The sequence below is a fragment of the Procambarus clarkii genome, chromosome 33 (assembly GCF_040958095.1).
Source record: "Procambarus clarkii isolate CNS0578487 chromosome 33, FALCON_Pclarkii_2.0, whole genome shotgun sequence".
NCBI lineage: Eukaryota > Metazoa > Arthropoda > Malacostraca > Decapoda > Cambaridae > Procambarus > Procambarus clarkii.
In genome coordinates, this window is record NC_091182.1 from 15,879,614 (window position 1) to 15,903,615 (window position 24,002).

Here is a 24,002-nt window from a genome sequence, read left to right on the forward strand (position 1 = left end):
GAACTATGCTAAGATGGTTTAAGCTGGGCTAGGTTAGGATAAGCTGAGTCATGCAGGGCCCCGATTTACCAGTGGAGTCTAATAGTCTAACCTTCTAGCTAGTTTGCTGACCTAAGAGTGTAAATGCCTAGCCCCTAACCTGAGATATACATATACAAGAGTTGTTACATTCTTGTACAGCCACTAGTACGAGTAGCGTTTCGGGCAGGTCCCTGGAATACGATCCCCTGCCGCGAAGAATCTTTTTTTCATCCAAGTACACATTTTATTGTTGCGTTAAACAGAGGCTACAGTTAAGGAATTGCGCCCAGTAAATCCTCCCAGGCCAGGATACGAACCCATGACATAGCGCTCGCGGAACGCCAGGCGAGTGTCCTACCACTACACCACCTGCTGCAATATTATTATAAAAGAAATATTACTTATTATAATCGTAAATACTAAATACCTGTTGTGTTGATTTAGGGGCGACGACGATCGTGGGATCGGATGCGAGCCACAGGTGGCCTACACCATGCTTTCTAAGGCGTCCCTCTCATAACAAAAACAAATCCGTGCATTCATACACAAACAGAGATCCCGTGGTTATGCGAATACTTGCAATTCTTTTACTTAAAATAATAACAATTAGATTAATAATAATTAACAATTTTTACTCAAGATTCATAAAAATCATTAATACTATTTTAAAAGAAGATTTATAAGACATCTAAAAACAGATATACAGACTTTGTGTGATATTTATTTCAACATTATATATTAATAATGTTGTAACTATTATTTTTAAATATTAGGTAGTTTCCAGCTACGTATATCGCATATAAACGTTGCAAAAAGATTTTAGACTGAATTAACACATTACACATTTATGGAGTAATTAACAACAAAACAATCTTTATTTTCATTGCAGAACATATATCAGAGCATACTAGTGACTCATACATTTAAAATAGTGTGATTTTTAAACAATTCGGTTGTAAACCCGCAGAACGGCCTACCCGCCAAAGACGTAACATAAGAAATGGTATATAATTCATTATTTTAAATTACATATATAATCATTAATAATTTTCGGCAGCTATCGAGGTTCTCCATAGGTAAATTTCTGAACTCTAACAAGATGCTACTTGCTGTTTAGCTGTTTAAATTCTTGGAAAATTGTAATGACCAGCGACATAAAATATAACAATGAAATAATAGCGGGTAACTGTAGGTGAACGAAAAATTAAATTCCAAGTTGATTAGATGTTTTTCTAAATATAAAGATCGACCTGAAGGAATTTTATGAATTATGGACTAATTAAACAAAAAAATAGGTAATTTTACTTGAACAGATACCAGAGAATAGTTAGTGAGTACATTTATATTGTATAATGGGAGAAAGCCCCTGGTAGCCGCGAATTAAAATAACCACCTACATTAATTGATAACTAGGAAATAGTATCTGGAAACTTTATCTGAACGAAAACACAATACCAATTTGTTTAGATGTTTTTCTTAATATAAAGATCAACAGTAAGGAATCTTATTATGGACAAATTAACAAAAAAAAAACGATAATTTTCATTGAGGACCATATATTAGAGCATACTTAGTCACTTATATATTAAAAGTATTGTGTATTTTGAACCATTGGGGTTGTAAACAAACAGAACGGCCTACCCGAAAAGACGTAACATAAAATGTTCCATATGTTTGCTAATTTATTATTTGATAAATGATTATTATTAATTTACGACAACTATAGAGGTTTCCCATTAGTTAAATTACTGTAGTCTGACTAAATGCTACTACAAAACATATATAAATCCGGGGAAAGTCACAATGACCAGCGACATTAAAACATAGAGGGTTAAATAGTAACAGGCAACTGTCGGCGAACGAAAAATTCATTTCCAAATTTATTAGATGTTTTCCTAAATATAAAGATCGATAGGCTGGAATTTTCTGGATTATGGCCTAATTAAGGCAAAAATATATATATTTTTACTTGAAGAACAAATATCAGAGCATAGTCAGTGAGTTATAGAATAATAAGAGTGTGGTATTTCATTGTATAACAAGAGATAGTCCATGGAAGCGAAAATAGACGTAGTTTTACACAAAATAACGTCCAAAAACAGCCGTAGAGTCAAACGGCAAATGTTGACGTTCTTTTTAAGAGGACAGGTTGGTATATCAGGTGGTCGTAGAGATTCAACATTAGCTGTTTCTTATCTTAAAAGCTCTGTACCTCAAGGTACAATCCTTGCACCACTGCTGTTCCTTATTCTCATATCAGATATAGACAAAAATACAAGTCACAGCTTCGTGTCATCCTTTGCAGATGATACAAAAATCAGCATGAAAATTTCCTCTGCTGAAGACATTGAAAAACTACAGACAGACATTAACAAAGTTTTCGATTGGTCAGCAGAAAATAACATGTTTAACGGTGATAAATTCCAGGTACTCAGATAGGGCAAAAATGAGGATCTGAAACATAATACAGGGTACAAAACACAATCGACTCTGCCCATAGTAGGAAAACAGCATGTCAAGGATTTGGGAATAATGATGTCCGACGACCTAACGTTTAGGGAGCATAACCAAGCAAGTATTGCGACAACCAGAGAAATGATAGGATGGATTACGAGAACCTTCAAGTCCAGAGATCCCATCACAATGGTTGTACTCTTCAAATCACTTGTGTGGTCTTGTCTTGAGTACTTCTCAATACTCACTTTCACCTTCAGAGCAGGAGAGATTGCTGAAACAGAGAAAATACAGAGAACATGTACGGCACGCATTGACGAGATAAAGCACCTAAATTATTGGGATCGTCTCAAAGCTCTCCAAATGTACTCGCTAGAAAGGAGACGAGAGATACCAAATAATATACACATGGAAAATACTGCAGGGCAAGGTCCCAAATCTACACAGTAAAATAACAACGTACTGGAGTGAACGATATGGAAGAAAATGCAAAATAGAACCAGTGAAGTGAAGAGGTGCCATAGGCACAGAGAACACTATAAACATCAGAGGCCCGCGGTTGTCCAACGTTCTACCAGCGAGCATAAGAAATATTGCCGGAACCACCGTGGACATCTTCAAGAGAAAACTAGATTGTTTTCTTCAAGGAGTGCCAGACCAACCGGGCTGTGGTGGGTATGAGGGCCTGCAGGCGCTCAAAGCAACAGCCTGGTGGACCAAACTCTCACATGTCAAGCATAGCCTCAGGTTGGGCTTGCGGAGTAGAAGTACTCCCAGAACCCCATCAACCAGGTATCTCTAGTTAATTTAAATCCGTGGAGTTATGCTGGGTTCCTAGCCATATTTGTCTCTTTAAATGAGCGTGCGGATGCTGCCGCTAGAGGCTATCCGCTCTTGTCGCATCTCCCGTATAGGTATTCCAACTTTTACCCGGTTATTTGTTCCTCCATCCTTGCCTGTTGGCAGGGTTGTTCGTCTTCTTTAGTGTGTAACAAACTGCGTACTCTTTAGAGTCGTGTGTCCCCGTGGACTTCCTCCTGCCACCATAACCGGAGGTGGGAAATGGCTCGAGCAAAGTTGCGTATTGGCCATACATGCTTAACTCACGGTCACTTAATGGAGCGCCACCCTGCTCCTTATTGTCCAAATTTCATATTGGCCATTCACGTTTAACTCGCATGCACTTAAAGGAGCACTGCCCAGCTCGTTGCTGTCAAAACTGCATTCTCTTACAGTCGTGCATATCTTTGTTGAATGTCCTGACTTCCAGATTGAGCGTGTTTTGCTGTCCGACCGTCCCTTGAGGTCACTTGTCCCTCGACTGAATTCTTGGTGAATCAGATACTTATGATATCGTTCGCCTTGTGCATTTCTGTTCTCGTATTGGCATCCTTGGTGATATATAGCGCCCTCTGATTATTTAGCGCTTTTGATGGTGCTACATAGCCTTCCCGGTTTGGTGCCTTCTTTCGATAATTACTTACACATGCAGTATAGTCCCCGACGTACACACACACGTTTGACTTGGCCATTTAAATTTCTACTTAAAAAAATAAAGACCTAAATAGAGCAAATTTGTAAACTGTCTTGTCTATACCTGTGAAGACGGGGAATTACTTAATGTATTTCATAAACTATGCATGCTGATCGGTGCTCTTATGTAAGGGAGGGGGGAGAGAATTTAGTCATATTAAAGTTAAAGTAAAGCTGCTATATAATTTCGGCATTTACTTTATAATACCAAACATATTATCTGGATACAACTTTTTGTGACGAAGGGAACAAGTTAAGGGTTCTTTATCTGGGAGTAGGGATTGGTGACTTTTTTTTTTTTTACATGCAGAGCATGCAAATTAAATACAATATAAATACAGAATACACAAAGGAAAACAATAGACTACCGGCCAGAAGTGCCGACAGCATAGCACAACAGAACAGCATAGCACAACAAAACACATACACAAGAAAAACATGAAAAATACAGCATACATCAAAGCACAAAACAGAATACAATGGCAATCCAACAATCACAGTACAAAACAACACCTCCAGAAAAACAAAACATACAACAAGAGGCATAGCAGGAAACAGAACAGTGCAAACACAAGACTGTCCAAACACGTACAACAGGTAAAGCAACAAAATCAATACATTAATAAAAAAAAAAAAAACACCAAGCCATCCGCCCCGTAAACAAAAGGCGAGGCCAAAATAAACAATTACAATAAACACGCACACCTGAAAACAAATCAGGCATAAACACAACAACTAGCCTGAAGGACCAAGAATGCAACAACAAAGTACATCAAGAAACAAACAAATCAATACACAATCATATAAAGTCACTAAACACCGGCCTGAAGGGCCGACATCAAAAACACAAGAAAACAAGAGAAAAATACAACAAAACATCACAACACCACACCAAACACACAGCAAGCACACAGACTACGAAAAGATCTCATACTTGTCCGGCCACTCGTCCGCCGGGAAGCGAATACAATACGCCTCCCAAAGTAGCATAATGTCCTCCGAAACATGGTCACTATTGAGCGTACGAAGATCAGGCATTAACTCTGGCACACCTACAATAAAACACTTAGCCCGACGAATCCAGATGGTAGAAGGGCACCACGGATCAGGACGCACACGGTCAACAATATCAAAACTCAACGGATGGTCAGCATCATTCGCCACTCCGGAGGCCAAGATGAGAGGGAGAGGCACCTTCCCATGAGGCCGGGCAATGGGCAGCACACTGGGAGCCTCCTCAGCAGCCTCACAGGGCCCCTCGTCAACCACCGAACGTTCTACCTGCTGGGACCCCCCACGCTATGCAACCTTTTTCAGCACCAGCTTGATGCCTCGGCTCGCACTAGGATCCACACCATCCACGCCCGTAGGAGCAACCACCTCCCACGGCGGAGAACCTACTGCAGGAGAAAGAACAGGAGGTAAATTAGACGCACAATCATCGTCAACAGCTGACATATGGACATCAGCCACCACCAGCGTCGTAGAGCACGAGGCACCCGGAATCGCCACACCATCTCCCAAAGCTCCATCCGCGTCGTAGTCCTCCACATCAGCCCAAGCAGTAGAAGAGCGCCTAGAACGCTTGGGCACTGGCCGCACATCCTCACAGCCGGAGGCGGACCCAGAACCACGGCCCTCACGAACCGGGCGAACCAACGCCCGTCGCAGTACTGCAGCAGCCTCAATCACATGGGGAACCGGGCCGCATACAACAGGATGCTCCGCAGCCCCCCCCAACACCCAGCACAGCCAGAACACCTGGCGAGGGTGCAGGACCAGGCGCAGCAGCAGGAGTCGAGGAAGACGCAGACGCACTCGACTGAGGGACAACAAGCACCGGGGGCATGTCGGGTGACGCAGGAGGGGCCGCATCAGCAGCGACTGGGACCTGCTCCACTTCATCTCCGGAATCCACGCCCTGAGGGAGCGGCGGGAAATCCTCCTCCCGGAATAAGTTAACGGGTGCAGCAGGTGTCTCAGAGCACCCGGCAGCCTGATTCCCCAACTGGCCACACCGGAAACAAGTACGGGGCGGCCGGGCATAGTACACCCGAACCTAGTAGCCCAGCAGCCGGACAAAAGATGGGATATCCGACCGCAGGCGCATACCTAATGTACGGACGTCCGTCTGCTTCCCAGCATACTTCCCCGAGGACAGCTTGTTCACCCGCACACTGATGACTACACCATACTCCCGAAGAAGCGCCGGAGAAGGTCTTCAGGGAACTCCAGGGGCGCACCGTGCACACTGACATATGTCAGGGCACCACTTCGGTCCGAGATCGTAACGGAGCCGGCGCCATCCGGCAACTGCAATGAACGCCCCTCGTTCCGCCGGAGGAAGTCCCAATACTCCTCCTCCCCCACGAACTTGACAATCACCCGGTGGGCCGTAACAAGCTCAACGCCATACACAGCTTCCACCGGGACACGAAGCATGTCGCACATAACTAACTCAATGGCCGGATAACCAGCCTTACACGTGAATTCCAGGCCCACGGAATTTACCCGTAACACAGGAGGAATGGCCAGGGCCCCCATGTCAACACGGCCACGTCAGCACGCAGCCAGGCAGGCAACAACACTGGACAGGGAGGGTAAGAGACCCCCACACCCCCTGCCGGCGAAAAACTGCAACCTCCCCAAACTGCCGGAGTGTTCAGACGACACGTCTTCACCCTACGGCTGCTCAGGTCAGGATTGGTGACATTGTTGGAAATAGGAACAAACGCATTATTTATATCAGTGCTGGTGGAAATGATGTTGGACGAGTTAGGAGTGAGGAAAATATACTGAAGTTTAAGACTATAGAATGTTATGATATGGATTCCTCCCTTGCTCATATGTGCCTTTCTTCAAAGAAATAGTTGGAAATGAATGGTTGTCGAGGGCACTTGGTGTCAATTGCCCACTTGATAAATACTGCAAATAAATGCAATATCATTCATAGATAATTGGGAACATTTCAAAAGAAGGAATGACATGTATGCTCAGGATGTGGTGTATTAATGATAGGGTCTAGGGCAGGGTTCTTGCTAACTCGTTGGAACCAGTCGTTGGAGGGGGTTTGTTTGGGTTTAAACCGTTAGTAGATGGTGGTATGGGACTTAGTATGGAGAGGGGAGGTAATAAAAGTACGTGTTAGTGGGGAAAACAAATTGGCAAAATGAACCGGGAATGTGAAGGGCCTCAGTAAGTCATTTATGTCATGATCGAATCCACAAGGGCCGTGACAAGGATTCGAACCTACGTCCGGAAACATACCAGACGAATCGACTGAGCTACGGACGTAGGTTCGAATCCTCGTCACGACCATTGTGGATTCGAAATCACCCTATTGTGATTTCTGTGTGTCACTTATGCCATGTTACACGAACAGTAGGTGTCTAAGAAACAATAAACAATTTATATGCTCTTACCTGCACAGAAAAATATATTATTGCACTTACCGAATCTTGAATTATTATAGAAAATGGAGAACGATTAGTTGAAATGTATTTATTTGATACTCGGTTGTTTCACACAGATATAGTAGACATGGAGGGGAATTAGCCATATATGAGGGAAAATTTTAAATCGGCTCAGGGAATCAAAACTGAGCTACACGCAAATTATTTGGCTAGAATTAAACAAAAAAGCAAATCACCTTATAGAAGTTGTATACAGACCACCAAACTTAAGACAGAATAGAAGACAAGCATCTATGGGATGATATATCTAGAGCATCTAGGTCAAACAGCCCCTTCCCTGTCCAGCTCGTTGCTGCCGTGAAGGGGCTTGGTGGGCGGCTGCCGGAGTGTGATGCTCCATGGGACAATCCTCTATCCTTTTGTGGTATAATGATCCTGCTGCTGTCTTCTCCAATTGTGCCGGATTGCTTTCCTTATGTTTCGTCCCCCCCCCGAAGAACTATAGTACCCAACGTCGAGAGCGAGGGGAACCTATTATTGTCAATTTTTTTGTCACTGGTCCCGATCTCAACGGATTGACGGTTCTTAAGGTGGCGTTTGCGGGGCGTATACTCACGACGCACCCCTAGGGGGGCCCCGGCATGATCGGCGATAGCTTCCTGTTGGGTGTCCTGCCTCTAATTGTGGCTCCATGGTGGGTATAGGGAGCACATTCTTATGTGAATGTCTTTCCTCGTTTTTTTTTCAGATAATGTTTCCCTTGTACCTTCTCAGGCTCGTGGGGTGGGCGACCAAGCCCCCGAGTCGGACTATGTTGGAAGACCAGGCCCTTTAGCCCCCGCTGCATTGTGCCCCGACCTTGCTCGTCTTTCAACCCGTTCTCGCAAATTCGTAAAGTCAATATTGACTTCGTGCATAGGTGATATACTAAACATAATAGATACCCTTAAAAAGATTCATAGAAAACACCGACCTTACCTAACCTTGTTAGTATCTTAAGATAAGCATCTTATTGCTTCGTAATTACAATTATTACTTAACCTATACCTATTATAGGTTAGGTAATAATTGTAATTACGAAGCAATAAGATGCTTATCTTAAGATACTAACAAGGTTAGGTAAGGTCGGTGTTTTCTATGAATCTTTTTAAGGGTATCTATTATGTTAAGTATGTCACCTATGCACATATTTAATAAGTCAATATTGACTTATTAAATTTGCGAGAACGGGTTGTCGTCTTTTGACCCTCCTGACTACTCCCCTCCGTCCTCTGAGGTAGGGTCGAGTTCCCAGCCCCCAGTGGTGACCATTTCGTCCCCTGGCACTGCTCCGTCTCTCATTGTGACTACTGCGCCTTTTACCCCCTCTCACTCTGGGGATTCTCAACGCCGTCCCCGCCACGGCCGCACTTGCACGATCCCTTCCCATACTAATACTTACAACGCCTTGTTTGGTCCCGTTGCGTGGGCTAAGTATTTTTATCTCCACCATCTGGATTCTACTCCTCCTGCCGATTTTTCTCCCCATAAACACCCTGTTGATTCAGTAGATGCCTCTGATACTTTAAACTCCACTAGTTATGGTACGCGTGTCGTTGCTGCTCCTTCTCAGGATGCAGCTACTCGCTTAGCCGCTTTGTCCTGCATTCGGGAGACCCCTGTTTGGGTCTCCAAAAACGCTCGGGTAAATGCCAGTGTTGGCATTGTTCTCCTCCCACACCATGTTGCAACTGGTGTTAGGGACCTCAAAGTCTGTCATGAGGATATTAAACATATCCTCGAAGCCCAAGGCCATTCTGTCCTCCAGGTGGACACGTTTACTCGACCCCTCATTGTCGTCACCGTCAGTCCCTTCGAGTTGTGAAAATCACCTTTGATAGTAGGGCCCTTCCGCCCTCTATTTTTCTTGCCGGTGCCAGATGCTCCTTTCAGGAGAACATTCCTTCTCCTAGACATTGCAATAAGTGTTAGAAGTTTGGGCACGGTGACTTCAAGTGCACAAGTACTGTGTATATATGCCCCATGTATGGGGACGATGATCATTCCAAGTCAGAGTGCACTTCTCCCCAGGCTCGCTGCCTCAATTGCGGTGAGGCGCACCCTACCTTCTCACGCTTGTGTATACACTACAAACTCCAGGAAGCCGTCCTCATCTTGAAACAACGTGATCGTCTGACTTTTCCTGAAGCGAGACGCCAAGTTCGTCATCTCACCCCTTTTGCGGGCGTATCCTACGCTCGCGTGTTGCGTTCTACCTCTCCTCATCCTTCCCATCTTCCTCAGTCTCATCACCGTTTCCTGGCCTTAGACCCGAACACGCCCTCCACCTTCTCCCCTATTCCTTTGCGTCCTGTCCTGAAAGGTCTTCCTCCTGGTTCTCCATCCGGAGTTTCTCCCCTTCCTACCCAGTCCACCATGTCTCCTTTGTATTCTTTCCCATCTTCCCCGACTCTTTCTTCCCAACCCTCCCCCCAGTCTTTGACCCTCCCCGCCACCTATCTGTCCAGGCTGATGTCCATCATCCTCCCAGCGAACTTCGTGTTGTTCGCTCCCGTTATTTTCTCCTGCTGAGACCATTGAGTGTCGCCCGGTACGTTGTTACTGGAACGCCTGTCTCTTCCAGTCAGAAATGCAAGCCTGGCTCCTCTCCCTCTTCCTCCCCAGCGGGTAAGAAGGTATCACTTTCTTCCTCGCTGCCCCCTCCCTCTGACTCTTATCACTATGCCCACTTCCATTTCAGTGGTTGGGGCCCCTGTGCCAGGTATGGAGGTTTCTTTCGTCCCTGATTCCCTCTCGGTTGCTGCCCTTGCTGAGGTGCACTCCCTGATTTCTGCACCCCCCCCCCCACCCGTCCACTAGCTGTCCTTGACTGCCCCTCTCAATTGTCACCACCTTTTCTGGACCCCGTCAGTCCGCCTCTGGTCTGTCCTCTCGCTCCCTTCTCTCCATCCGTAGTAAGTTTACCCATGCCCCCTAACCCTGATTTTGCTGACCCTGATCCTGAGATTCTTTAATAAACTGTATTCTTGTTTACCCTTGTTTCTTTATTGTTTTCTGTTACTGTCCTTTCTCTTTGATAATGTCTATTCTTCAGTAGAATATTTGTGGATGTTATGCCAACTTCCATGAACTCCAACTTCTAATTACAGTTTTCACCACTTTGTGTTTGTCTCCAAGAACCAATGCTGGATGGTCGTTCTGTTCTCTTTTGTGGTTTATTTCTTTACTTTTCCCCTACCCCCCAGCTCTTGCTGGGGCCCATAACTCTACTGCTCTCTTAATTCGTTCTGATATTACCTTCGTCTCTATACTTCTTCCATCACTTATCCATTGTTCTGCTGCCCGTGTTTTTGTGGGTAAATGGTATACAGTCTGTTCCATTTATCTCCCCCCAAATGTCCCGCTTTCCCTTCCTGATCTTAAGCACCTCCTGGACTCCTTGCCAGAGCCGGTGCTCCTGTTGGGTGATTTCAACTGTCGACATACACTCTGGGGTGATGTTCTGACAAACACCCGAGGCCACCTTCTCGAACCACTCATCCTCGCTTCTTCTTTATCTCTTCTGAATCCTGGTGAGCCCACTCATGTGAACTTTCGGACTCGCACCCATCCTGTCTTTCACGTGAAAGATTTCACGTGGCGGGTTATTGATGACCTCCATAACAGTGATCATTTCCCCATCCTCGTTTCCTTTTTCTCTTTTCACTCTCCCCTCTCCTTCCAGGATGGCAGTTTGCCAAGGCTGACTGGAACCTATTCTCCCTCTGTGCAAATCTCTCTGACTTCTCTTCTCTGCCTCTTCCTCGCGCCCTCCTGCTTTTTCATGACAGTCTTCGACGCTGCCTTCCGCTATATTCCTCGCTCTTCCTCCCGAAGCACGCAGAAGTGCGTTCCCTGGTGGAATGCAGACTGTGCTCGGGCTGTCTGCTGTAAGCGTGCAGCCTGGAAGAAACACCGACGCAGACAGACGGCTGATTCTTTTTTGTTCCGAAAGGCTAGAGCTGTGGCCCGTAGGACCATCCATACAGCTAAACGTGAGAGTTGGAAATCTTGTGTTTCCATCATTACGTCCGATACTCATCTGCCGCAGATCTGGAAGAAGATCTGTCCAGAAGATCTGGAAGAAGATTAGGCAGTCTCCGTGGTGTAGTGGTAAGACACTCGCCTGGCGTTCCGCGAGCGCTATGTCATGGGTTCGTATCCTGGCCGGGGAGGATTTACTGGGCGCAATTCCTTAACTGTAGCCTCTGTTTAACGCAACAGTAAAATGTGTACTTGGATGAAAAAACGATTCTTCGCGGCAGGGGATCGTATTCCAGGGACCTGCCCGAAATGCTACGCGTACTAGTGGCTGTACAAGAATGTAACAACTCTTGTATATATCTCAAAAAAAAAAAAAAAAAAAAAGATCCGCAAGATTGTGGGCAAATTCGTTCCCGATGTTTCACCGGTTCTCCACCTGCGTGGTAATCTTGTGGCGGACCCAGTGACGGTCGCGACTGAAATGGGTTCCCACTTGTCTACCGTTAGCTCTGGTTCTCATTTTCCTCAATCCTTCCTTCTTTCGTAAGCCTGTTCTTGAATCTCATCCCTTAGATTTCTACACTCGTCTCTGTCTTCCCTATGACTATCCTTTCTCTCTTTCTGAACTTCAGTCTGCCTTGGCCCTCTGCGGATCTACAGCAGCGGGCTCAGATGACGTTCATTGAGATGCTTCGCCATCTCCCTCCGTGCACGTCTCAGTCTTTACTGACTCTGCATAACCAGGTCTGAGAGTCGTCGTCAGTCCCTGAGTGACGGTTATTCATTCCTTCATCCTTGCCCGTTTGCAGGGTTGTTGGTCTTCTGTTATTGGTAACAAACTGCGTACTCTTAAGGGTCGTATGTCCCCTGTGGCCTTCCTCCTATGGCTCCATGCCGTGGTTATCTTGAGGTTATCTTGAGATGATTTCGGGGCTTTAGTGTCCCCGCGGCCCGGTCCTCGACCAAGCCTCCACCCCCAGGAAGCAGCCCGTGACAGCTGACTAACACCCAGGTACCTATTTTACTGCTAGGTAACAGGGGCATAGGGTGAAAGAAACTCTGCCCATTGTTTCTCGCCGGCGCCTGGGATCGATCCCAGGACCACAGGATCACAAGTCCAGTGTGTTGTCCGCTCGACCGACCGACTCCCTATTCGGAAATGGTATCCTAAATCCCTATCCTAAATGGTACTCCCTATTCGGAAACCAGGGTCTCTCGGTACTTTCCCTACGGACTTCCGCCCTATTGCTCTCACGAGTTGTCTGCAAACTCTTTGAGCATATGGTAAATGTTCGTCTGATGTGGTTCTTGGAACACCATCACCACCTCTCTCCTTAACAATTTGGTTTTCGCAAGTTCCGCATCACGACTGATGTCCTGGTGAACTTGGTCTATATTCCTAATGCTTTTGCTGCAAAGACTATTGTTGCTGTCCTTTTTGACCTGGAAAAGGCTTATGACACGGCTTGGAAATACCATATTCTGTCCCAACTTCGTTCTTTCGGCCTTCGTGGTAATCTCCCTCTCTTCCTCCAAAGCTTCCTCTCTCGTAGTTCCTTTAAAGTCAGGCTTGGTGCCACACTCTCTGCCTCTTTTCGGCAGTGCGAAGGTGTGCCCCAAGGTATTTTTCTGGGCACTATTTTTTTGGTTGCCCTCAATGGTCTTCTTTCCTCCCTTCCTTCTGTTATCTTCTCCGCTCTTTATGTTGACGATCTTACTCTTTGCTGTCGAGGTGATGATTCACCTCTCCTTCAACTGCGGCTTCAACTTGAGATTGATGCCATGTCATCTTGGGCCACCAGTCATGGCTTCAAGTTCTTTACAACCAAAGCTTGTGCTATGACCTTTGCTCTGAAGCGGGTCGTTCTTCGTCCCTCTTTGTCCCTTCATGGTCATCCCATTGTGTACAATGATTCCGCAAAGCTTTTGGGGTTATTCTTTGACATCCGTTTGTCCTTGTCGACCCATATCTCTTACTTCAGAGTTGAATGCTCCAAGGCTCTTAACCTCCTTAAGGTTTTGTCCCATACGTCTTGGGGTGCGGATAGGCGCACGCGCCTCTATTTGTACTCCTCTCTCGTCCCATCTAAACTCGATTATGGTTGCCCTGCATACTCTTCTGCTTCTCCATCTACTCTTCGCTATCTTGATCCTTTGCACCACACTGGGTTGCGCCTCGGCTAAGGTGCCTTTTGTTCCACTCCTACCCTCAGCTTGTACGGTGACACTGGCTTCCTCTCTCTCCAGAACCGCCGTCATCGCTACTGTCCTCGTTATCTTGCAAGGTGCTTACCGCATCCTCACTCTCGCCTCTGTCGTACTTTGACTTTTACCCCTCCAGTGGTTCCTTTTCACAACCTAACTCTGTCCGTTTATCTCGTTTACAAGATTCTCTTTGGATTCATCTTACCAATGTTTCTCCTCGTATTGTTCCGTCTTTGCCCCCATAGAGGGTCCCCCTTCCCAAATTTTGTACATCCCTGACGTGCATCACTAAAGCTTTTACCCCTCCTACAGTCCTGAAACGCCTTTTCCTTGAACACTTTTCTTCACACTCCCACTCCGTTTCAATCTTCACCGATGGGTCCAAGTCTGCTGACGGTGTTGGCTACTCTGTTGTTTTTCCTGCCCATACTTATGTGTCGCCTCCTTCTAGAGGCTACCATCTTCACCGCAGAACTTTATGCTATACTACATGCTCTTCGTCTCCTGCTTTCTCGTTGTCACTCCTCCTTTGTGGTGGTAGTTGACTCTCGTAGTGCCCTCAGGGCTTTGGGGTCCTTTAATCCGGTCCACCCAGTGATCATTGAGATTCAACATTGGCTGTTTCTTATCTCCAGTAAATTTAAGTCGGTAGAGTTTTGCTGGGTTCCCATCCATGTTGGAGTCTCTTTAAATGAGCATGTGGATGCTGCCGCTAAGGAAGCAATCCGCACTTGTCCCGTCTCCCATAAAGGTATTCCGTATTCCAAATTTTACCCGGTTATTCATTCCTTCATCCTTGCCCGTTTGCAGGGTTGTTGGTCTTCTGTAATTGGTAACAAACTGCGTACTCTTAAGGGTCGTATGTCCCCTGTGGCATTCCTCCTACCACCGTAATTGGCAGTGGGAAACGGCTCTGGCTAGGATATGTCTTGGCCATATGCGTTTAACTCACGGTCACGTAATGGAGCGACGCCCTGCTCCTTACTGTCCAAATTGCATTATTCCTCTTACTGTCGTGCACATTCTTGTTGAATGTCCTGACTTCCTGGACGAGCGTGTATCTTGCTTTCCGACCGTCCCTCGCGGTCATTTGTCCCTCGATAGAATCCTTGGTCAATCAGATATTTTTGATATCGTTCGCTTTATGCGCTTCTGTTCTCGTATTGGCATCCTTGGTGATATTTAGTGCTCTCTGATTATTCTGCACATTTGGTGGTGCTACATAGCCTTCCCGGTTTGGTGCCTTCTTTTGATAATTACTAACTAGGTCTAACAATTTGTCATGGGTGACTAATTTTAGAGGAATAAACTGGTTTAAGTGAACAGGGAATAATGAAGCAGAAGATTTTCTAGAATTAATTGACGATTTTTTTATTCAACAAGGAACCAACTCGGAAAAATATTTTAAACTTGGTATTAAGTAACAGGGAAACGCAAATTAATGTCATTGAAATAAGGAGTGAGCTAGGGAACAGTGATCACAACGATATCAGATTTAGTATAGAATGGAACAGATTTGTAGGAAAAATCTGTTCAGTTTCTCGAATAGATTTTAATAACTAAGAAATATTTTGGGTCAAATAGATTGGAAAGTCATGGGCGTGGAGGGGGGTTAGCAGTTGGCCGATCTTGGAGCGAGAAGTGAACCCAGCGATGAGTGATGTGAAAAGGAATATCGATGTTGATTCAAAATATAATTTATTTAAAAATATTCTGAGCAAAGCATAGGAATGTATTATACCATACAAATTGAGTAGATCGAATACTAATGACCCGAAATAGATAACAAAGGATCTGAAGAACCTTATAGGTAGAGAGAGCTTGGTATAAAAAGATGAAGAATCAGGAAGTCAGTTTAGAACAAGAACTCGACGAACAATCTAGAAATGTTAGGGATAAGGAGGTCAAATGTAACTAAGAAGTTCGCATAGCAAGGCAGGCAAAGACAAATCCTAAAGTGTGTTTTTCAGTTATATCGAACAAAGATTAGGGAAAGGACAGGATGGTCCATTAAAAACTGAGACACGTCAGATAATGAATATATATTATGTATGTATTATTTATATATACATACATAAAATATTATAAATATATACATATAATATTATAACATCACAAACCCAACATGGAGGTGTGTGGAGGCTGCCTTAAATCACTTCGGAAGACTGTTGTAGGCATTTTATGTAACATTTGTAACATAAGATTTCACCCGAGTTGTACAGGATTACCTACACAATATGAAAACCGGGAAGGTAACTACTGGATTTGTCAAAGAGACAGACAGATGTGGGAAAACATCACCAAACTAATGAATAACATTCCTGAAGTACACAGGCTACAATTCACACAAAAACTACCAGAAATATATGCAGAGTATATAAAGACAGCAACGAACTCTGAGCACAACCCAGGGACTGAGAATTTAGAGAGTCTAAGTAGCAATGTAGAAGGGCATAGTGTCGAGGTACACAAAAATGAAGGCAATATTGTAGAGCAAACTGGTGATATGAATAAGGAGAGAAAAAATGAGACGAATGAGAACACAAATGAGAAAGACGAAAGCAACAAGGAGAAAGATAAGGGCAATACCGAGAATGAATGCAGAAATGAGAAAGTTGGAACAAAAAACACAGAGGTAGCCAAGTCGTGCACGGGTACAAACAAGAATAATACAATCACAGATCTAAATATTTGCAGGTATTAAGCAAAAGGACAGTGCAGATATGGGCCCAGAGGCACGGAATGCTCATTCATGCACCCACGGAAATGCCGAAACTGGTTAGGGAAAGGCAGATGTCGTTTTGATACAGAGTGTAGATATTTTCACCCTAAGCTATGCAAACTCTCAGTTAATGAGAGGAAATGCTACGATCTTCATTGCCCCGATTTCCACATCAGAGGTACACAGCGCTATATAAGAGAGGAAGTCCAATATAATAGCCCTGAAAATTTTTTAGAGGCAGGTACGAACAGGGGGAGAAACAGACAGGCAGAAACGTGGCAGGAGTACGGATGGAGAGGGAGAAATGCCCAAGACTGGACTACAGTTCGTCATCAAGCCCACACATACTACACCCCCCAACTACACAGAGACTACCACACTCCCCAGTATCACTTCCAAAACTGGACAAACCATTGCCGCAACAACACACCCTGGGTCAGGGTAGAGAGGAGGGAGAACTACCAAAACCTTCCAGAAGTGACACACAATATGGACAATCATTCATATTTGCAAACATTCAAGGTTTAAAGCCAAAGTCAAGAAATAAAGTTAAGTTCATAAATGGCCTCCTATTAGAGTCAAACTCAATATTTGGGGCATTCACGGAAACTCATGCAAAAGATTACATGGATGGTGAAATCTGGATTCCAAATTATAATTTATATAGATGTGATAGAAAAACTAAGGTCAAATGGAGGAGTAGGTCTGTATATTAAAGACCTGGTATGCACAGAACTACTAAACTCAACTAATGAGGTGGTAGAGGTACTTGAAATTAAGGTAGAGAAACTAAAACTAATTATTATTTTAATATATAAACCGCCAGATACAACGGTTGAGGAATTCACAGAGCAGATGCACAAAATAGAGAACATACTTGACAACCTAGCAGACCCAGCTCCAGATATTATCTTCCTTGGAGATTTCAATTTACCGAGTCTAAGATGGAGAATAGCAAACACAACTATCATAGCAGGGAATGACCCGGGAAATAACCAACCACAGGTCAGAGAACTTTTGAGATTCTGTGACAAATTCTCGCTCAATCAACAGATTACAGAACCAACTAGGAACGAAAACACACTAGACTTGTTATTCACAAACAATGATGAACTAATCAGAGACATCACAATCTCAGATACTTCATACTCAGACCATAAGCTCATTGAAGTGCGAACTAGCATAAATAACGGTAGTATGTCTAAGAGACCCAACAAGCGAGAAGGAATATTCAATCAATTCAATTTCAACAATAAGAGGATTGACTGGGAAAAAATAAATGTAGACCTTGCAACCATTCAATGGGAGACGGTCTTAAGCGACAAAACTCCCACACAGGGAATAGCTCAATTGACAGCTGAAGCTTACAAGGTCTGCTTGATGCACGTGCCTGTGAGGAGGGTCAGAAAGAGGGCCACTCTAGAAAGAGAACGGAGACGACTGTACAGGAGAAGAAAAAAATAACGGAAATGCTTCGGCAGACAACTATCACAAGTAAGGAAAATAAGCCTAAGCAGGGAGATCGAAGACATAGAACAAACGTTGAAGCGATCATATGAGTCTGAGGAAATGGAATTGGAACAGAAAGCTATACAAGAGATAAGGAAAAATCCGAAATATTTTTTCACATACGCAAAATCAAAATCCAAAACCTCGACCAGTATTGGACCGTTAATTACAAGTGAAAGTACGTACACAGAGGAAAACAGAGATTAGTGAAATTCTAAGAAGCCAGTATGAGGCTATGTTTAGCACACCAATAAACAACATGAAAGTTGATGACCCAGACAGCTTCTTTATGAATGACATTCTAGCTGCAGATAATATAACGGATATTACCACAAACTCGGAAGACTTTGAAAGAGAAATTGACAATATGCCTATGCACTCAGCTCCTGGGTCTGACTCATGGAATTCAATATTCATAAAGAAATGTAAAGTACCAGTAGCGAGAGCACTCAGCGTAATATGGAGAAAGAGCCTGGATACAGGGGAGATACCAGCAGCACTTATATCTGCAGATATAGCTCCGTTGCACAAGGGGGGGAGTAAAGCCTTGGCAAAAAATTATAGGCCAGTTGCACTAACATCGCACATAATAAAAGTGTTTGAAAGAGTGATTAGGAATCAAATTTCTAGTTTTATGGAAAACAATGAATTGCACAATCCAGGACAACATGGATTTAGAGCGGGAAGATCATGTCTGTCACAGTTACTCAACCTCTATGACAAAATCACAGAAGCCCTAGAAGAAAAGCAAAATGCAGATGTTGTATACACAGGCTTTGCAAAGGCGTTCGACAAATGTGACCATGGGGTGATAGCTCACAAAATGAGGTCAATGGGAATAACTGGAAAAGTAGGACGCTCGATACTCAATTTCCTGTCGAACAAAACACAAAGAGTAACAGTCAATCAGATAAAGTCGAGTCCAAGCGATGTTAAAAGCTCTGTACCTCAAGGTACAGTCCTTGCACCGCTACTGTTCCTTATTCTCATATCTGATATTGAAAAAAATACACGTCACAGCTTCGTGTCGTCCTTTGCAGATGACACAAAAATCAGCATGAAAGTTACCTCTGCTGAAGACATTGAAAAACTACAAGTAGATGTCAACAAAGTTTTCGATTCGGCAACAGAAAAAAACATGATGTTTAACAGTGATAAATTTCAGGTACTCAGATACGGCAAAAATGAGGATCTGAAACATAATACAGGGTACAAAACACAATCGAATCTTCCCATAGTAGAAAAACATCATGTCAAGGATTTGGGAATAATGATGTCCGACGATCTAACATTTAGGGAGCATAACCAAGCAAATATCGCGTCAGCCAGAAAAATGATCGGATGGATTACGAGAACATTCAAATCCAGGGATCCCATCACAATGGTTGTACTCTTCAAGTCACTTGTGTTGTCCCGTCTCGAGTACTGCTCAGTACTCACTTCCCCCTTTAGAGCAGGAGAGATTGCTGAAATAGAGGGAATACAGAGAACATATACGGCACGCATAGACGAGATAAAACACCTAAATTATTGGGATCGTCTCAAAGCTCTCCAAATGTATTCTCTAGAAAGGAGATGAGAGAGCTACAAAATAATATACTCATGGAAAATACTGGAGGGTCAGGTCCCAAATCTACACAGTAAAATAACAACGTACTGGAGTGAACGATATGGAAGAAAATGCAAGATTGAACCAGTGAAGAGCAGAGGTGCCATAGGCACAATCAGAGAACACTGTATAAATATCAGGGGGTCCGCGGTTGTTCAACGTCCTCCCAGTGACTATAAGAAATATTGCCGGAACAACCGTGGACATCTTCAAGAGAAAACTGGACGGTTTTCTAAGAGAAGTTCCGGATCAGCCGGGCTGTGGTTGGTACGTGGCCCTGCTTGCCGCTTCAAGCAACAGCCTGGTGGACCAAACTCTCACAAGTCAAGCCTGGCCTCAGGCCGGGCTTGGGGAGTAGAAGAACTCCCAGAACCCCATCAACCAGGTATCAACCATGTAATAATGACAGATGGGCAGTATTTTTAAAAAATATATTATCTCTATTTACTAAAGAGAAACTTAACTCTATGCTTTCAGCCGAACAAGTCTGTGGGTGGGGACGAGGACATATTGACTAATTTAGCAGTTACCAGGGAGGATGTTATTAAACATATAGGAAAGCTGAAACCAAACAAATCCCCAGGGTAGGACGAAGTATTTGCCAGGGTGCTTAAACAATGCAAAGTTTGCAAGTTTGTTAAACATGAACGGCCATTTATAAATCCATGTTGTGAATTATTTATTAATTTAAGTTTTTCAAGACGCAGACGAATGGTATTTGCAATTATCGATTCAAATAACTTTTCCATAATAGACGTTAAGCTTATTGGCTGATAGTCTGATGCAAGTGATCGATCTTCTTTCTTGAAAATTGGAACCACATTAGCAACCTTCCACGACTCTGGCCCTCTGCCTCACTCTTATGATTTATTAAATATGGTAGTCAATGGCTTGCAAAGCTCCTCTTTGCATTACTTAAGAACCCTGGCAAACACTTTGTCAGGCCCAGGGGATTTGTTTGGCTTGAGTTTCAATATTTGTTTAATGACATCCTCTGGTAACTGTTAAACAAGTCAAACTGTTCTCTTCCCCGCCTATATAAACTTGTTCGGTTGAAGGTATAATGTTCAGTTCTTCTTTAGTAAATAGAGATAAAATATTGATTAAAAATACTACTTATCTCTTCATCATTATCCGTTATCTGACCTGTGTGTTTTAATGGACCTATCCGTTCCCTAATCTTTGTTCGATATAACTGAAAAAACTTTCTTTGCTTGCACTGCTATTCGAACTTCATAGTTAATTTTTGTCCTCCTTATCTCTTTTTGAACGTTTCTAACCAGATGCACAAATTCTTGTTCTAAACTGACTTCCCCATTCCTAATCCATTCGCATCAAGCTCTTTCTACCTATAGGGTTCTTCAGATCGTTTATCATCAATTTGGGTCATTATTTTTTGGTCTATTCAATTTGTATGGTACATTACGTTGCTTCTGCTTTGCTTCCCTGGTGGACTGCAGACTGTGCTCGGGCTGTCCGCTGTAAGGGTGCAGCCGGAAGAGACACCGCCGTCGGCAGACTGCCGATTCTTTTCTTTTCTTTCGGAAGGCGAGTGCGGTGGCCCGTATGGCTAAACGTGAATGTTGGGCATCTTATGTCTCCACGACTACGTCCGAAACTCCTCTGCCACAGATCTGGAAGCGTATCCGCAAGAAAGCGATTAAGTTCGTTCCCGATGTTTCACCGGTCCATCACCCCCGTGGTACTCTTGTGGTGGACCCGTTGCAGGTCGCTATCAAACTAGGTTCCCACTTTTCTTCTGTTAGCTCTGGTCTTCATCTTCCCCAATCTTTCCTTCTTCGTAAACCTGTCCTTGAGTCTCGTCCTTTAAATTTCTGCACTCGTCTTCGACTTCCGTATAACGATCCCTTCTCTCTCACTCTGAACTTCGTTCTGCCCTGGCCCTCTGCGGCTCTACGGCGGCGGGCTCCGATGCCATTCATTATGAGATGCTTCGCCATCTTCATCTGTGCACCTCTCAGTATTTACCGAGTCTGTATAATCGGATCTGGGAGTCGTCGTCAGTCCCTGAGGACTGGCTCGATGCCGTTGTCCTCCCTGTTCGCAAACCGGGGTCTCTGGGTACTTCCCCTAAGGACTTTCGCCTTATTGCCCTCACAAGTTGTCTGCAAACTCTTTGAACGTATGGTTAACGTTCGTCTGATGTGGGTCCTAGAACACCATCGCCACCTCTTCCCTTCTCAATTTAGTTTCCGCAAGTGCCGCAGCACAACAAACGTCCTGGTGAACTTGGAGGTCTGTATTCGTACTGCTTTTGCTGCGAACACCTCCGTTGTTGCCGTTCTTTTTAACCTGGAAAAAGCTTATGACACCACTTGGCGATATCATATTCTATCCCAGCTTCATTCTTTTGGACTTCGTGGTCATCTCCCTCTTTCTTCGCAGCTTCCCCTCTCGTCGTTCCTTTCGGGTGAGGCTTGGTACCGCTCTCTCTGCCTGTTTTCAGCAATACGAAGGTGTGCCCCAGGATAGTGTTCTGAGCACTACTCTTTTTCTGGTTGCCCTCAATGGTCTTCTTTCCTCTCTTTTTTCAGGCGTCTTCTCCGCTCACTATGTCGATGATCTTACCCTTTGCTGTCAAGATGATGATTCGCCTCTCCCTCAACGCCGGCTTCAACTGGCGATTGTTGCCGTGTCGTCTTGGGCCACTGATCATGGCTTCAAGTTCTCTACCACTAAGACTTGTGCCATGACTTTTACTAGGAAACGGGTCGTTCTTCGTCCCTCTTCGTCACTTTATGGTCAACCCCTTGAGTACAAAGATTCCGTGAAGCTTTTGAGTTTATTCTTTGCCACTCGTTTGTCTTGGACTCCCCATATCTCTTACCTCCGTGTTGAGTGCTCTAAGACCCTTACCCTCCTTTGGGTATTGTCCCATACTTCTTGGGGAGCGGATAGGCACACTCTCCTTGCTTTACATACCTCTCTCGTCCTGTCTAAGCGCGATTATGGTTGCCCTGCCTACTCGTCTGTTTCTCCTTCTACTCTTCGCCGTCTTGATTCTTTGCACCATACTGGGTTGCGCCTCAGATCTGGTGCCTTTCGTTTGACTCCCGTCCTCAGCTTGTATGTTGACACTGGCTTCCTGTCTCTCCAGGACCACCGTGATCGCTACTGTCTTCGCTATCTTGCGTGGTCCTTACAACATCCTTCCTCTAGCCTTTGTCGTGCTTTAACTTTTACCCCTCCTGCGGTTCCTGTTCCTCTTCACCACCTCCCTCTTTCTGTCCGGTTATCTCGCCTACAGGATTCTCTTTCTGTTCGTATTTCTAATATTTCTCCTCGTGTTGTTCCTTCTTTGCCCTCATGGAGCGTCCCCCTTCAGCAGTTTTATACATCCTTGACCCGAATCACTAAAGCTTTTACCCCTCCTACGGTTCTAAAACGCCTTTTCCTTGAGCACTTTTCTTCTCACTCCCGCTCCGTTTCTGTTTTCACCGATGGGTCTAAGTCTGCGTACGGTGTTAGCTACTCTGTTGTTTTTCCTGATCGCACTTATGTGTTGCTTACCTCCGGAGACTAGCGTCTTCACAGAGGAGCTTTATGCTGTTCTCTATGCTCTTCGTTTCCTGCTTTCTCGTTGTCAGTCTTCCTTTGTAGTTGTTGTTGACCCTCGTAGTGCCATCATGTCTCTTGGGTCCTTTAATCCGGTACATCCAGTAGTTGTCAAGATCCAGCATTGGCTGTTTCTTGTTCACAGTAAATTTAAGTTGGTTGAGTTTTGTTGGGTTCCCAGTCATATTGGTGTGTCTTTACATGAGCGTGCGGATGCTGCCGCCAAGAAAGCTGTCCGCTCTTGTCCCATCTCTCTTAAAGGTATTCCATATTCCGACTTTTACCTGGTTATCCATTCCTCCATCCTTAACCGTTGGCAGGCTTCTTGGTCGTCTGTTACTGGTAACAAACTACGTACTCTTAAATGTTGTGTTTCCTCGTGGCCGTCCTCCTACCACCGTAACCGGCAATGTGAAACAGCTCTGGCGAGGTTGCGTATTGGCCATACTCGCTTAACCCATGGTCACTTGATGGAGCGCCGCCCTGCTCCTTATTGTCCTAATTGCATTGTCCCTCTTACGGTCGTGCATGTCCTTCTTGAATGTCCTGACTTCCAGGACGAGCGTGTGTCTTGCTTTCCGACCGCGCCTCTCGGTCACCTGTCCCTCAATAGAATTCTTGATGACTCGGATACTTTTGATATCGTTCGCCTTATGCGTTTTTGTTCTTGTATTGGCATCCTTTGTGATATTTAGTGCCCTCTGATTATTTCACACATTTGATAGTGCTACGTAGCCTTCCCGGTTTGGTGCCTTCTTTTGATAATTACTTACTTCTGCTTTGCTTTAAATATATTTAAATAAGTTGTATTTTGAATCCACACTGAAATCCCTTTTTAAATCACCCATCACTGGGTTCATGTCCCGCTCCAAGACCAGCCCACCCCAATGCCCCAGACCTTCCAATCTATTTCACCCAAAAAATTTCTTGGACCATT

The 24,002-nt window shown here is 44.5% G+C and overlaps 1 long non-coding RNA gene across 2 annotated transcripts in view; it reads right to left on the bottom strand.

Moving 5' to 3' along the window:
- LOC138370694 (uncharacterized) overlaps nucleotides 1–6,629 on the bottom strand; it is a 13,825-nt gene extending 7,196 nt beyond the window's left edge. The window contains exon 1 of one of the 2 annotated variants that reach the window (XR_011230212.1): nucleotides 6,520–6,629. This is a non-coding gene — a long non-coding RNA (uncharacterized lncRNA). Of the gene's footprint in view, nucleotides 1–448; nucleotides 724–6,519 lie in introns of those variants that run through there. The other variant, XR_011230213.1, reaches the window with a different exon arrangement.
- Nucleotides 6,630–24,002: the final 17,373 nt, after the last annotated feature.